The following is a 15391-nucleotide window of genomic DNA, read 5'->3' as shown; positions in this document are numbered from 1 at the left end:
TTCTACAACCAGGTGATGAAAGGAATTTACTCACTTAGCTCAGTGCGAATGCAAGTTTCAGCTTGTTGTGGGTGAAAGAGCCTGAAAGCTTTGGTCCCACTCTTCAATAGCATGATTATAACTCTCAAGGACTGCTGATCCCTCTGAAACAGCTGGAGTGATCAGTAAATCAGATAATTGCATTTTTTCTCCAGTATCAGGCCCTCACTATAAGCCTTTGAGTTTGCTGAGTTTACAGAGGTACTAAGTAGGAGGACTGTACAAATTGGACTGTCAGCACTGAAGATCACAGGTTTACACTGTGATCAAGTGCTTCCCTCACTGCAACAGGCAATAAATAAAATCAAACTGGATAACAGACTGACCTCCCTTTTGGACTAAAAAGGAAAGCTGTCTTCAACTTATTTCCGGGCAAGTAACTGACAGAATACACAAGAAAAGAAGAAATAAGATTTGTCTGCTCTTCCAGAATTCCCCAACATAGAGACAGTCTGGTCTGGCTCCCAGTTACATTGAAATAAATGTTAAAAATTAGGTATGATAACAAAATAGATATGACAATATTTGTTGGAAAGGAAATATTTTTTAGCCATGCAGCTATTGCTTTAGAATTGGGGGCTGCTCAGCCTGGAGAAGAGAAGTGAGTTCATTGTGGCCTTGCAGTGCCTGAAGGGAACCCACAGGAAAGATGGAGAGAGACTCTTGGCAAGGGCCTGGAGTGACAGGACAAGAGGGAATGGCTTCACACTGACAGAGAGCAGGGTTAGATTGGATATTGGGAAGAAATTCTTCTCTGTGAGGGTGGTGAAGCCCTGTCACAGGTTTCCCAGAGAAGCTGTGGTTGCCCCATCCCTGGCCAAGTTCCAGTCCAGGCTGAATGGGTCTTGGAGCAACTTGGAGCAACCTGGTCTGGTGGAAGATGTATGGGAAGACTCATGGTATGGTGCTGGGAGAAGATGATCCTTAAGATCCCTTCCTTTCAAAGATCCACTGCTTTAATTTCACATTTTAGGCTGTAGATTAAAGTTTGGGATTTCTTCATTGCTGCAGGTTTTTTTTTTATTATTATTTTTTACATGAAGGAAAACTTTTTATTGCAAGGAAATTAGATATTGCCAAGAGCAAAAGAAGCAAGGTTAAAGAGATGTTGACATGATTTTGACTGCAAAGGAATTCTGAGGGTAAGACACAACCATTGTACTAAATCTGTACAAGCATTTAGGAGGGAACATATCAAGAGTCACAGGTACTAAGAGTCTTTCATGAAATGGGAAGGCAAGTAAACAAAACTGTTAAATCATCATCTGATTAAGTAGATGGAGATGCAGTGCACAAGTCTGATAAAGCAATTTTTTTTTCTGTGCCTTTAAAGAACTTTAAAAAAACAAAAACCTTTATTTTAACCATTAAAGATGGTTTCAATTTCAGTCTTTTTTGAAAGAGGAATGAAATGATGCCTTTTCCCTTAATTCCTTTTTTTTTGTCTTAGTTCAGTCTAACCCTCACCAAGGAACAGTACACTGTAGGAGAAAAATGTGAAAAAGAATATCATATGTAAAGCATGAAGAGAAGAAAGATGATGATAAGAAAACAGAGATGTCAAAGGTCCTCAAAGAACCCTTTCTGAAGGAAAGAGAAAGAGAAGAAAACAAGAGGTTCAAGCTGAAGGGATTCGAACAAGAATTTGCCTTCTCACAAAAATAAGGAATTCATTGAAAAAGGACATGAGCAGCAATAACTATGTCTTTTTCTTATTGGGGACTCGGTCAGAGGTCATGGATTTATTTAATTGTCACAGTATCAGGAGAAGAAGAGGAAGCCAGTGGTAAAGAAATTTTGAAAGGTATCAACATCATATGAAGATGAAAAAAAATTGGGAAATTTTTACACAACATATTTGACTCTTTCTCAGGAAATTTCAGGGGAGCTTGTGGACCTCATCTACTCAGATGATGCAGAAACATCAAATTGAAGGGAAATAAAAAGAACACTACAAACTCCTAATTTATGTTTAGAGGGGGAGAAAAAAAGAAAATTTGTCAGGTTGCACAGCAGAAACAAAACAAATTGCATGTTTTGGAGGGAAAACTGAAGACAACCACAGCTGACTATGTTACCAAACCAAAAACCCATGGGAATATGCAGACACAGAATATAATTGAGGACTACAGACAAAATTTGACAAAAGGCAATCAGAGCCAAGTTGTAAAAGAAGCATCATGGATTGCATTATGCATAGAAAAACAGTACCAGTTTATGCAGCTCCAGCTTTTTGGAAAGATTTGTTTTGCAAAAGAGAAGTAATATTGCTCTGCAAAAGATGGCAAGAGAAGGCTGAGGGTATTTACCAAGAAAATCAGTGTGTATGCATGTCTGAAGAAAAGAAATATTGATTGGAACTGGTGGATAACATATATATACGTGTGTGTGTGTGTGTGTATATATATACATATATTTGTATGTATGTGTATGTATGTATGTATATGTATATATGTATATATATACATATGAGAGTCACAGAACCACAGAATGCTTTAGGTTGGAAGGGACCTTAAAAATCATCTCATTACAGGCTCCTGCTATGGGCAGGGAAACCTTCCACTATCCCGGGCTGCTCAGAGCCCATCCAACCTGTCCTGGAACACTGCCAGGGATGGGGCAGCCACAGGTTCTTTGGGAAACCTGTGCCAGGACCTTACAAACATCACAGGGGAGAATTTCTTCTTAATATCTAACCTAAATTTTCCTTTTCAGTATGAAGCCATTCCCCCTTGTCCTGCCACTCCAGGTACCTTATTTATATTTTTTGAGCACTGTATTATCAGTCTTATTAGTATGCAGATGGGAAATTATTTGCTCATATGTCCTTTAGTAGAAAGCTTAAAGCAGGATAAGCCATTACATAATAAGATTAAAACCAAAGGTGCTGTGAAATCTCATAAATTAAATGCAACTAAAACATAATTATAAAAAAGAAAATCTACTCAGATAAAGAACAAGGCATCTTCAGTCTTCTTCTGTGTACAGTAAGCGCACATATATACATACACACATGTATATGTGTACACATATGTAATACAATTTTATATATATATATAGATATAATTGTATTTACACACAATTTCCAATATTTAAAGCAAAAAAGATAGTGATTCAGACACTCTCCAGAGACTGAACAGCACTATAGTGATTTTTGTGCTTCTGATTTCCCAAAGGTGCTACATTTCCATTTCAAACTGTTATAAGAACAAGGTCTAAATTACCTATATATAAATTCAGTTTAGCATAATATTAAAAGGTCATGACAGAGATAATGGACTTTAAGTGGAATCCAGACTGCAGTGTTCAGTGGAAGGCAAGAAAGACCAAAGCAGACAATTTCCTGTGGCATAAGAAGTAAAACTTTAAATTAATTTCTTTCCTTTTTCTGTTCATAACTGGAGTTTTCAAGGTAGTAGAACAATTAGATGACAAAAAGATACAGAAAAAATGGCTTTGCAAAGCCATTTCTCTTTAGTGTAATTCAGCCGTTGTCGAGACAGTGTTTTGATGTTGATAATTGACAAAGCTGGGCTGGTGATGAACAAACTTGACACCTGGCTCATTTCATACTGATCCTTCAGTCTTTCCAGATGGCAGAGTTTACTTCTGTTCCCATCTGTTCCTTTTCAGAAAGGAAAAGGGGAGGAAAACCCAAAATTGCTAAAACATTTTATGGCTTTTAGAAGTATCTTTGAGGTTCTTTTCAAGTCCTTTGCTCTGGACCACATTCCTGTAGAAGGCTGGCGATGGCACCTACAATTATTTGCATCAGATCAAAGGTAGGATGTCAGGTTTCATTTTTCATATTTGGTCTGATATATTTCATCTGGATGAGAACTTCATGGATGGAAAAATCGAAAGAGCAGGAGTCACCTCACCAACACCTTCTTGCAAAAAGAGAGGAGAAAACAAGCAAGGAAACAAACAAACAAGCAAGAGCAGCATCTGTGATCAGATAATTTTTGACAGGTCAGAGCAGAATTTTGGAGGAAGCTTTGCTAGAGGTTTGGAAAACTGTTTCTACATTAAGAAACTCCCACCCCCCCTTTTTTTTTTTATTTTCAGAAACAACCACTCTCATTTCCCTGGCTATTGGTAATAATTTCTCTGTTGACTTCTCAGGTCTTGACTCTGGTCTAAATTTTCACTGCCTCAAGATGAACTTATTCTCTGGGGGGCCATTAGGCTTCTTCCAAGTAAATGGGGTCAGAATTAGGCCTCTGTTAAGTTAGTTAGCTCTAGAGCTAGCAACTGGCTGTTCAAGAATATTCAGCAAGAGAAAAATAGAAGTTGATAGATTTGAAAAGATGAAAAAAAACCCAAAGTGAAATCCATCAATGCAAATCTGCCAGGTAACCAGGAAATAATTTTGGATGCTTCTATGTAGTCTATAAGTTTCCATGTACTGCTAAAAAAATTAGTTAATCAGGAGAAAGTTCAGAAAGCAATTAGAATACACAAATCTCCCTAAATAGTCATAAATATTTAGGGTTTTTATGAATAAAATGAAAATAATTGAATTTATGGACCCAGCTGAAGGAAGGTTGTGGTGCCCATCTGTACTGTGCTCTGGTAAAACCCCACCTGGAATATTGCATCCAGTTCTGGTGGCCCCAACAGAATAAAGATATGGAACTGTCAGAGCAAGTCCAGAGGAGGCCACAAAGTTCATTAGAAGACTGGAGCACCTCCCTATGGAGACAGTCTGGGAAAGCTGGAGCTCTTCAGCCTGGGGAGGAGAAGGCTGTGGAAACCTCAGACCACCTTCCAGAATCTGAAAATGATTCAGGGAAGCTGGAGAGGGACTTTTCATCAGGAACTGTAGTGACAGGGCAAGGGAGAAGAGCTTCAAACTGAAAAGGGAAATTTAGGCTAGATATTAGGAAGAAATTCTTCCCTGTGAGGGTGGTAAGGTCCTGGCACAGGTTGCCCAGAGCAGCTGTGGCTGCCCCATCCCTGGCAGTGTTCCAGGCCAGGTTGTGTGGAGCTCTGAGCAGCCTGGGATAGTGGAAAGTGTCCCTGCCCACGGCAGGAGGTGGAACTCAATGATTTTTAAGGTCCATTCTAACCTAAGCCTTTCAATGATTCCTGTAGAGGACCAGGAAGGTTTCTGATTCCAGTCATCCTAAAGGACCGTGTTGTCCTCGGGGAGCTGGAAAAAGGCTTTAGCTCAGCTCATGTGCCTCACCAAGCAGTGTGAATACCTGAGAAGAGCCTCAGGCAGTTTGCATTGCCCTGGCAGAGCAAGGGTCTGCCCTCTGTGCTCACCCTGCAGGGTGCTGGCTCAGAAACTGCTGTCTGCTGCTCCACCAGAACTGCTCTACACAGCAGGATGTCTTAACACCATCCTGCAGAGTGTCTTTGGGCAATTTGTCCCTGGGGAGCTAGTTTTGCTCTGCCATCCAAACAGAAATAAGGTTGGTTATCCTGGTGCAGTTCTGCTAATAGGTTGGAGGATCTGGAGACTTCTCATGGGGGAAAGTACAGGCCCAGTAATTTGTATGGAGTTACCTCCTGGAACACTGTCCAGGTTGCTGCCAGGCTACAGACACACCCACCATCTTGAGGAGATTGTACTGAGCTTTTCACAAAACCACAGAATTACTGAGGTTGGAAAAAAACTCCCACATCATTGAATCCAACCTGTGACCGATCTCCACCTTGTCACCTGGCCCAGAGCACTGAGTGACAGGTCCAGCAGTCTCTTGGAGATCTCAAGGGACAGGGATTCACCACCTCCCTGGGCAGCCCCTTCCAAGGCCTGAGCACCCTTTCCATGAAGAAATTCCTCCTGATGTCCAACCTGAACCTCCTCTGGCACAGCTTGAGGCCATTTCCTCTTGTCCTGTCCCTTGTTCCCTGGGAGCAGAGCCCCAGCTGTCCCCTCCTGTCAGGGAGTTGTGCAGAGCCAGAAGGTCCCCGCTGAGCCTCCTTTTCTCCAGGCTTAGCCCCTTTCCCAGCTCCCTCAGCCCCTCCTGGTGCTCCAAACCCTTCCCCAGCTCCATTCCCTTCTCTGGACACGCTCCAGCCCCTCAATGTATTTCTTGTAGTGAGGGCCCCAAAACTGGGCCCATGACTCTAGGCGTGTCCTCACAGTGCAACCTTTCTTTTGAAAAAAGAGTTGTTCTCCAAGAACAGGTTATTTATTAAAAATATTTCTGCTACTTTCAACATTGACACATTTTATTTTCACTTCTTCCTCAAAGAATGCCATCACAAAAAGGTAACCACTAGAATTTAACTAATGAAAAAATAAAATTGAAGCCAAACCACTCATCCAACCTGGTCTCCTGCCAGCTGTTCTACTGCCACCCAGGACTGTGTTGTTGCTAACAAGTTGCCCATGGGAAAGCACTCAACCCTGTAGTAATGAATGGCACTCAAGCTGGATTGAGAATGGTATGAAAATTTTAAGTGGAGTGGTGGAAGCCCAATCACTTGATGAATTTAGAATCAGACATGACAGAGCTTTGAAGAATATTCTATCTGACTGGCTGAGATCTTAGAGACACAGACCGTATTAGGAGATATTACACTGTACTAGAGATGGATTTTGTTGGGTTTAATTCTCCAGTCCTGAGGAATTTCTCTTTGCCTCCTAATCCCAGGAGTCCCCTGTAAGGCAGAAGCATCATGCCCTTGTTTTCTTCAGGTTAATGTGCTTTGCTGGTTTAGCCCTTGTAGTTCCAAGTACCAATTCCCTGCTCTGTGGATGGGTCACCAAGGTTAACAAGGTTAACAAGGACACAGGGTTTTGAGCAAATGAGAAGCCTGAAAAAGCCTTTTAAACTTTAGTGTCCACAGGGACTTAGTTGAGATTTATTAGAACAAGCAGGGAATGATTGGTTTCTGAGGAACTGACAAATTCCAACCAACAACAACAACCAAAAAAAAAAAGAAAAAAAGAAAGAAAAAAAAGTGCTGCAGTTTTTCCAGTCAAAATACTACTTATCTAATGTAGGCATAATGTCTCCCCTTCTGTGATTTCTGCGGCTCAACATACGAAAATGCTTTGGATGTGCATTCATGGCTTAAAAAAAATCCCCCAAAACAAACTCAAAGACACAAATTCAAAGTTACAGCCTAACAAATTTTATTAAGATCACCTGGGTGCAACTGAGAGCAGAACTGCATCTGACCTGCAGTCAGATGGGTTTCTGTGCTTGCCCTGATCCTGGGTAAATCAGAAATGCATTGGGATCAGTGGAAGTGCTGGTGTCAAACCTGAGCCAGGAAAGGCAGTCTGAACCAGAGGTGCAAAGAAAGATTGAAGTAAACAAATTAACTTGCCAAAGGACAACTACACCAATAAGATTTGCTTAATAGTGGTTCAAAAAAAGAGAACAACCTCTGATCAAAAAGAAAAAAAAAAAAATTAACAGGAAGATTTCCTACTAGAGGAAAGACAGGGATAAAAAAAAAAAATCACCGGACTTTAAAAACATTTCTGTTTCCCAAAAATGCAAACTTTTCCAACGGAGACAACTCCCTGTCCTAGCAGATGTGAAAAGCAGCTTTAGCTTCCCAGGGCAAGATTTAACTTCATGAAGCTTTTGTTTTGTTTTGGTAAAACAACAACAACAACGACAACAACTCCCCCCACATCTTATCTTGCAGTACTATTTAGATTGTTTTTCTTTTCTCAGAGCTTGTGATGGTTTGTCTTTCAACAGAAAAACTAAATGTATTTACTGAGTGTTTCAGACTTAAAAAAGCAGTTCAAACAGCAAGGGAACACAGAAAGGCAGTTTGAACACAGACATTTTCTCTAAGCAGAAAAAAAAGTCTCTGCCCATATTAATTCATGAATAAATTTTGTATAAATAAATTAATACTTTGTTCTAAGTACATCTAGAGCACATCTAGGAAGAATTACATATTGAGGCAATATTTCCTGAAGGTGTCCCTATATGATGAGATGGTTTTCATCTCTCTCATAAGAGTTTTACTCCGTAAAAATCTTAGAAATATAGAATGGTTTGGGTTGGAAGGGACCTCAAAAACCATCTCAGTCTGAAAGCATTAAAGAGTAAAGGTGAAGAAAAATTAAATGGGAGAAGAAACAGGCTGTAGACGAATAGAAGAAATGGAAAGCATAGAAAAAAATGCTACATAGAAGGACATATTTGTCAGAAAAATGGGCAAAAAGTAAGAGATTCAGAGGAGAAAAGCCTATGATAATATGTCTAGGAAAAATCAATTCAGAGCAACTCTATTAAATGTTAGGGAGGAAGTTGGAAAGGTGTAATATTGAAAATTAGCTAAACAAGGAATTAGTGCTGGATTTATTAGATAGAAGTTCTTTTAGAGTAGGAAGGAGATACAAAAGAGAAAAATAGTGAGTGCAAAAAGTATAATTGAAGAAGGCAGGCAAATAGAGGAAAGAGGTCTGGTTTTGGAACATCAATTTTATTCCTGAATGCTCTAGTGTCACAAAGTTTTAGATGAAATTAAGTCAGAAAACTGGAAAAACATAATTAAGACATTGAAGAATATGCTTAGAGGAAAAAAAGTCATATTAACTGTAAGAAAAGAATGGGCCTAAACAAAGGACAGCTTAAGTCAAATATGTGAATGATATCTGTAGTAAACAATAACAAAGAAGGAAAGCTGCTAAAGATGTTAAGGGATCTAAGTGGGATAACATGCAAATATGAAAAAACAGCAAAGAAAAACCATCACTTCAGGAAGATATTTTTATGTTATGGAGTTATCTGCATCATTCATTTAGAAAGCTAATCATGTAAAATCTGACTGTGCAAATTGTTTGAGAAATGAGTGGAGGAAATAGTTTTATCTCTCATAGGAACTGAAAACCCTGAAATGGGTAAATATTTTCTAACTTTAGAATGTACAAATCCAGGAAAGACCCCTCAGCACATGAAACGATGCCTACCTCTTAACAACTCTGGTTTAGTCTCCATCAGATTTATGAGGTCTATATTTGATACTTAAAAGCCAAAACATCTCATCTTGCTTTGGAGCAGAAACCAAATCCCAAGTCCCATCTCTGGAGGGGACAGAAGCTGATTTTGTCTTATAAGTGTGTCCATCTCCTGGGTGAGGCAGAAGTCACAGGAAAGGAAGCTGTATTCAAACTTGTCTTACAACAGAGCTTTTCAAAAGAAGTGGTTGGGCTTAAATTTCACACTCACAACCTGAATTCATGTAGAGTACAAAGTACTTCTTCCTTCTGCAGCTTTACAATTCCCTGCAAGTTACCTCTGATTGTATCGATTCAGACTTTTGGCAAATGTGGTTGAATTTTTTGTTAGGCATTGCCTAGAAATACATATTTTTGAATTAACTAGATTTCTGCATGCTAACTCAGCTATTGTAAGATAAAATATGTGAAATCTATAGCAGGGTCAGACTCAAAATACAGAAATTTATTGCTGGACAGCGTGAAAGAGCATCTGAGGAGCACATTTATTGCTGTGGTTCCATTACAGGCAACATATACATTGGAAGCACAGGGAATGTTGGAGAAGTGCTGCAAATCTTACCCTGTGGGTTGCAGTCCTTCCAGAGTGTTTTCATCACCTCTAGTACAGGTTTTTTAACAGATAACACAGTGGACTTTGCTCCACAGGATCGGCGCATTTTCACAGCTACGCAAGCGGTGCCTCCCAATGAGTCACACTCTGCCTGATGGAAACATGGAATACCCTGCCATCCTTCCCATGTGCATCCAAATGCAACCAACAGGCTCCTTCTCTGTGCCTGAGATAACAACCAGCAAATTCTGTTTCGACGTGCACAGACACAGCCTTCCCCCATGCTGCTGTGTCCTTGCTCACGCTCAGCTTTGTCATGCGTTCCCTCAGGTGGGAATTCCACACACAAACTGAGAGGGAAAGACCCTTCCTCATGTGTGTGAAAAGGTGGAGATGAGATGGAGGCAGGGAAAGATCAGAGAGGGAGGAGTATATGGTCCTGCTGTGTTCTTTCAAGTGCTTGCTGCCCTGAAGGAAAGGGCCATGTTTCCTGGCTTGCTTGTACCATCTGAAGGAGAGAAGGAGGCTCTGAACTGAACTGGATACTTGAGTGAGGTTGTTTTAGTTCTTTGGGAAGTATAATGTCCCTTGAGGCTTCCTGCAGAGGACTCACCTTCCCCTATGGACTTAAGGTTCATGAAACAATCAGAAACATAGCTGTGGATGTTCCCTCTAGCAGTCATTTCACAACCTTGAAACCACTCCATACCCACCCTTAGCGCTTCTCTCTTAACACGCACATCCCATCTGTCCCCTCAGAAAGTGACTGATCCCCGCATCCCCCACTGACAGATGCAGGAAAAGTCTCCCACACAGCAACAGCTGCCATCCACCTCTGTCATCCCTTCCCACTGGCTGCTCCTGGACACCACCAGGAGACACACACACATGGCCAGACAAACTTCTTCATGGACACCCAGATGTTCCAGCCCCTTGCAATCAGATATCTATGGCTGTGTCATGGCTGCAAAGGGTCCAGGCAGGCACAAATGCCCATGTTCTCCACACTGAGCACAACTCATTCATTCTTGCTTTGCTTCCCTTCCTGCAGCAATCCATTGATCCCTTTCTCTTTTCTCAGCCAGCTGACAGGTTGATGCCATTGTTTGATTTTTATTTTTCCTAGTGGAGGGAGCAGAGTGGTCAGAGGCCAGGGGAGCACTGGTGGCAGTGAACTGAGTAAGCTGTGGTGTGTGGTTTCAGTCCAGCTGAATCCCAATATCTGAGACTGCATCTCCCCCTCATGGACAGCTGCTTCACCATCCCCTCCACCCACAGCCTGCCATGGTGGGAAGTTTGCTCCCACCAGAAAAGAAAGGTGCTTCCCACAGACTGCAACGAGCTGCAAGAACTGCCAGGAAAAATTATCCAGCTGGAGAGCTTGAACTGGACTCTGCAGTGGGAAACCAGTGTAAAAACCAGGACAATGGGTTCCCAACCCAACCTGTGGCTGCAAGAACAGTAATGGCTTATAATTTCACAGGGTGCTTGCTTTAATTTTAGCAGGAATTTGTCCTTGCAATGAACCGAAAAGGGATCTATGAACCATGGTCTATTAAGGTCTAGGCTCAGACGTTTCAACATTTAAGTTTAGAGGTTCTGTGTGATCAGGCTGATTTCTTCCAGTGCAAGACCCACAGGATTACTCACAATCTTCTCATCAGCTACGGGTGGAAACAAGCACTTTCCTACTCAATGTAGACTAACCCAAAGTCCAAAGTGAGCCACACCATTTGAAGATGTTTTTAGACCAGATCTGAAGAACAGCTGTTGTCAATAAATGCAGTTGTTTTGAAGGGAAATAAGTTCATAGTGCTTGTCTCTGACACCCAAGATGTATCCTATGTTTTCAACCTTCAACCAACTGCACATTACTCCAGCACTGCTTCAAGCCATGGAGAAAGCCAGTGCTTTCCTCTTTCTTTTGACTGACATCTGTAGTCCTTCTTTGTGCTTCAGCCCAATGATTGTTCATCCAAGAGCCCTGATAACTTGTCCCAGAGAAACCTCTCTGCCCTTTTGCGCCAGCGGCAGTATTCAGAGGTTTTAATGTGTGAAAATAAGGTGAGTTGGTATCCTTCTGAATGAAGCTGGTTTAAATATTGCAGTTAAATGTACTGGGATTTTCTAAGGATTATTCAGCAGTTCTTTATAAAAAACCTTCAAAATACCTCTAGAGGAGAGCCTGCCTGCTGTGCAAGTCATGCAGAAGGCAGGTACATCTAGAGCACGTAGGGTCCAATCGCTACCCACGCACCAAACCATTTTCCTGGTTAGTCATCCTTTCCTACCCTCCTTCTCAGTGCAAACATTGCTTTCCTAGCACTCATGAAACTCACCCCCGGTGCCGGCCTTACGTAAGTGATTTCGACATGGAGAGCTGTGCCACGAATGCAGTGGACACGTGATGCTCCACTCAGCCTCTGCATGCCACCCTGCATGTCAGCACGGCCTCCTGTGTGGCTCTTTGGGACTTCCATGCAGGCCTTTGTCCCTTACAGCAGCCCAGGGCTCTTACACACCCTACAAGGGTTTCAGCTTCTTCCTGGGTTGTCCTCATCACCTGCAACTCTTCCAGTCCCATAAGCACAGCACCCACTGAACATATTCACCCCTGGCCCTCACACAGAACCAGCATTTCATGTATCCATGTACCTATCATCAAGGTCTCTATGGACTTACCTGTGCCCTTGCACTGAACTCCCAATCTGCTCTCCTGGTGCACTGCATGCACCTAGGGCCCCTTGCACACCTAGCCTCCCTCACAGCAAGAGGCAGATAACAACAAATGGCTTAAGTCATCATAAACTTTTTCTCACTCTTCATCACTCTTCCTTCCTTCCTTCCCAGGCCCCACACCTAGGCCTGCAACCCTCATCTGCACTTCCCTCATTTTCTTCAAGCATGCTGTGTGCACAAATGTCTCTCATCAGACACAACTTTTCCCTCCCTTCACCTTCCCTTGCACAGCCCTTGCATGGAGGCACAGCCTGACAGGTCCCTTCCTCACTCCCACACCACTGTGTGCCAACCCACGATGAGCTCCTCGCTCCTTGTAACAGGAACTGTCATTCCCATCCACTTCTACCTCCTGCCCCACATATCCCACCTGCACTTGCCTCCCCACACACTTCACACTTTACTTTTGACCGTAGCAGTCATGTGGCTTATTCGGCCCTCCAGGTAATTTCTCCTCCCATTCCTTCTCCTACCACTTTATATCTTTAGTAATTTCTCCACCAGCACATTTGTTCCATTCCCTCTTGCTGTTTCACTCATCCAGTACCTACCACAGAGACATAAACAAATTTGTTACGTCTGTTGCAACAGAAAATCGCTCCTTTTTGTTTATGTTCTCCTCCTCCCACAGTCTTCCCATTATTCCTCACTTGCTGTTCCTTGCCCCAACTGTTTCCCCTGTAACTCACTGCCTGTTTTTTCCCTGTGCTGCTCCTACTCCCCAGTAAAGAGGCATCCCCTGTTCTGCTGAGAAAACCACTCCATCTTTGCACCACTCCCTTTCTTTGCCTACTAAGAAACATACCCCCAAATTTCCCTTCACTCTCTGCTCTCTCACCCTGTATCTCCTCTAAATCACCTCTTTCCTAGGCATTACAGAAAACATAGCTCTTCATTTCATCCCCATTCATGCCTCCTACATTCCTTCATTTTTCCTCATTCATGTACTTCTCAACACCTGCCATGGCTTTATATCCTTGTTGCAGTTCATCCTGCCCCTGTGATTTCCACTCTCTTGCATTTCCTTACACCACTTCTTCATGGCTTTTCCTGCAGTTCTGTCTCTCCCTTGCAGGCAGGCAGCACACTCCAGCAGGTTTCCAGCCTCCTCTTAAATATCTCTAATCAGTTACCCCTTCACATACTTACAGAATCCTTTTCCCCTCACCACATCCTAACTCCATCCTGCTCATTTTCCCCTCTGCATTCCTGTTCTCAGCACATGTTTCCATCACCATTCAAGCCTTGCCTTTCATACTCTGATACCTTCCTTGTAAATACATCTGTGTATCTATTTCTTGACGAATCAAAGGTGTCTCCTTTTGAGGCCCCCCACAAGCATCATGTAGCTGATTATTTTCCATACCTTTCTCCAAATAGCTAATAGTCCACATTTTAACTCCTCCTCCAAACATCCTATGTGCTTTCACCTTTCTCCCTCCACTCCCACTCCATGCCCAACCTCCCCCTTGCAGACCATCCTACCATCCTTGTATGTCCCTTTCATATCCTCACTCAGCCTCCAGCCTGTACCTTTTCCCATCCCTCTCGAGTGTTACTTCCTCTTGCAAGCTCCTAAACTTTCTGCCACCCACAAGGATCCTCTTTTTCCAGTTGATGTGCAGCAATTTCCCTTTCAAGCCGACCACCTTAGCATGTCTCACCTGCTGTTATTACCCCAGTGCACAACAATGAGCATGTAGGACTTTATTTCTGCTGTATAACACCTTCCCTCCAGTTTTTATCTACCTTTATAAGCACCATCTCATTTTTTGTTCCCTGAAGATAAAAACACCCCAACCCACAGCAGAACAATACCAACAAAATCCCTTAAACCTATGTGTTTTGCATAACTCAACATGTAGCACCCTGCTACACAATGCATTACCCTCCTGACTCTGCTGGTGCCTCCTTTTCTCCCCATGTTTTGGCTCTACTACCTGCAATCATTCCTGGATTTTGTCCCCGCACTGTGCTCACACACAGAGACCCTGGTATTTACACGTGTATCTCAGACCAGTCTTTTTACTGGGGCCATGCTGAACTCTTCCATTATTTGCTGCTTTTGTCTGGCAAGGCTTTTTTTTTTCTTTTTTTTTTTTTTTTCTTTTTTACTATTAAATTTCCCTTTTCCTTGCATCCCATTTATAGGCGCTTCTCGTGCTGGTTCTCCACATGCAAGCTTGCACATATCAGGTATTTTTGTGCCTGAGAATGCCTCTCTTACTTGTCTGGATATTTTCCTGAAGGCACAATGCAAAAGCAAAACTTTACATACCATTTGCACTCCTCATGCAACAAATCACATGAGCCTGAGAGCAAAGAATGTTTTTTGAAAGGTTGTAGCTCACAACGATTGTCTGGACCAAATAACACATATCCCTGTCTATTTAAAAAGGGGGAAGGGGGAGAAGCAACTCCCCTCACACACACACACACACTCGCGCACACACACACACACGCGCATACACACACAGAGTCATCTCTAAATAACTGGTTTTGCAATATAGGAACCAGAGAATGCACGCATAGCAGCCCTATTCAATCCAAAATATCCATCTCTCCAAATACTGCATATTTATAGTTCGAGAGATAGGACCAGCACAGAGCTTTCCCGTTTATTTTGATGAAGGATTAAGAACTGATCAGAAAACTATCTAAACCATCCAAGGACTTTTTCCCCCCTTGGCTAAGAGCAGTTTGGTGTCTCCATAAGGACTCGCCAGTAACCGATGCTTTAAGCTGCATTTCAGCTGTTTAGATGAGAAACAGCTTTCTATTTTGCTCTCTAGATGTGCATCTCTGTTGATTAGTTGTGTGCTGCATTCCTAGAAGGCACTCACCAAGTGCTGGGAGCTGCAACATAAGACTAGTTTCCCTGCCATTCCAGCACAGAGCAAGTGTATCTTTTTCACCTAGACACAGATGTGCAGAGAATCTTTTGATCTCCAGCTCTTCCCAGAGAATTTGGTGTTTGGGTTTGGGAAGAATGAGGATTGATTCAAAGGTCGTGAACAGGGTTTTCAGTGTCTGGCACACACACAAAATATAAAAGCTCCAGTGAAACTGGTTACCTGCAGCAGGCGAGGTCTAGAAATTGGGAATTTTGGCTT

General features: G+C 42.3%; 1 protein-coding gene across 2 annotated transcripts in view; it reads right to left on the bottom strand.

Moving 5' to 3' along the window:
• NTF3 (neurotrophin 3) overlaps positions 1-15391 on the bottom strand; it is a 49610-nt gene that overhangs the window by 33624 nt on the left and 595 nt on the right. The window lies entirely within an intron of this gene.

Source organism: Pseudopodoces humilis, chromosome 5 (assembly GCF_049639895.1).
Source record: "Pseudopodoces humilis isolate 2021_Gansu_Grassland_sample_001 chromosome 5, ASM4963989v1, whole genome shotgun sequence".
In the NCBI taxonomy this organism is placed as follows: Eukaryota; Metazoa; Chordata; class Aves; order Passeriformes; family Paridae; genus Pseudopodoces; species Pseudopodoces humilis.
This window is presented reverse-complemented; position numbering and strand designations above follow the sequence as displayed.